The sequence below is a fragment of the Sinocyclocheilus anshuiensis genome, unplaced genomic scaffold, assembly GCF_001515605.1.
Source record: "Sinocyclocheilus anshuiensis isolate Anshui unplaced genomic scaffold, SAMN03320099.WGS_v1.1 scaffold333, whole genome shotgun sequence".
NCBI classification, from domain to species: Eukaryota; Metazoa; Chordata; class Actinopteri; order Cypriniformes; family Cyprinidae; genus Sinocyclocheilus; species Sinocyclocheilus anshuiensis.
The window spans coordinates 1,111,655-1,113,184 of record NW_015539871.1 but is presented as its reverse complement, the minus strand read 5'-3'; the positions used below and the strand labels follow the sequence as shown (position 1 = coordinate 1,113,184).

The window sequence follows — 1,530 nt, the reverse complement described above, 5'->3', positions numbered from 1 at the left end:
CGACTCAGTGATCAGCCGTAAAACAGTGATTCTGTCCAAATTCCCTATAAAATCATAAATGATTCCCTTTGAGCTAAATTGACCTGTTTCCCTTACAGAAGCTTTTCAAAAGCGCAGCTTTGTTCATTCGCGACATGTATGCAGACCTCAAAGAAGACGTGAAGTGCTTGCCAGAGGATTTGATTGAATATGTGGAGTCTCTTATTCCTAGTACATACGTCACCGTCGGCTCTCATTCGCCAACCATCAAGCTATTGCAGGACTTCATGAGGACTGTTTGCTACCTTGATGAGGATGAGAAAGACTGGAAGGTTCTTTCTCACTTGCCTCTCAACGCCAGCACCACCATGGCCGGAGTTACAGTTTTAGACAACAAGCTATTGTCGGAGGAGTCTATGATATTTCCAATAAAGTTGTGGATTCTGATTTCTGCTATGATGTTTCTACAGACACTTGGAGCACATTTTCCAGCCCTCAGCAACTTCGCTACAACTGTGCTTTGGTAGGCCATGTGGGCGACCTTTATATCATCGGCGGAGAGTTTTAGAAGACTGTAATGTCCTCTGTGGAGAAATATAAAGTCTCTTCGGACACCTGGAGCTTCGCTGCTCATCTTCCAAGACCTGCTTCTGCCGTCGCTTGCGCCAAAGCCATGAGAAGACTATTCATCTGCCTTTGGAAACCTAAAGACACTACTGAGATTTATGAGTACGTCGCATACAAAGATGAATGGGTGTAAATCATGACACTCGTTCAGCATCAAAGTTACGGACACTGCATGGTGGCCCACAGGGACAATCTGTATGTCATGAGGAACGGGCCATCTGATGATTTTTTGAGATGCGTGATGGATTGTCCGCTTGATCCTATTCCATCTCATCTCCTTCAAGCCATTTCTCCTGCAGTTGTACCTGCACTCACTCACATCATTAACACATCCCTTCACACTGGTGTTTTTCCCTCAACATTTAGACAGGCTCGTATAACCCTTAAGAATATACTTAAGAAACCCACCCTTAACCCTACTATTTTAGAGAACTACAGACCGGTTTCCCTCATGTTCAAGCTCTTGTTCTGTCCAGGCTGGACTATTGCAATGCTGTCTTGGTAGGTCTTCCAGCCAGTTCTATCAAACCTTTACAATAAATCCAGATCGTGGCAGCAAGGTAAATTTTTAATGAGCCAAAAAGAATGCACGTCACACCTCTGTTTATCAATTTGCACGGGCTACCAATAGCTGCTCGCATAAAATTCGAGGCATTGATGTTTGACTACAAAACCACCACTGGCTCTGCCCCCCTTTACCTAAATTCATTACTTCAGAGTTATGTGCCCTCTAGAGCAGGGGTGCCCAACCCTCTCCTGGCGATCGACTGTCCTGCAAAGTTCAGCTCCAACCTTAATCAAACACACCTGAAGCAACTAATTAAGGTCTTCAGGATCACTTAAAAATTAAAGGCAGGTGTGTTTGATTAGAGTTGGAGCTAAACTTTGCAGGACAGTCGATCGCCAGGAGCAGGGTTGGGCACC

At 44.8% G+C, this 1,530-nt stretch overlaps 1 pseudogene; it reads left to right on the top strand.

The window, feature by feature from the left end:
• Nucleotides 1–1,530, top strand: part of LOC107685226 (kelch repeat and BTB domain-containing protein 13-like) — a 4,939-nt pseudogene that overhangs the window by 1,346 nt on the left and 2,063 nt on the right.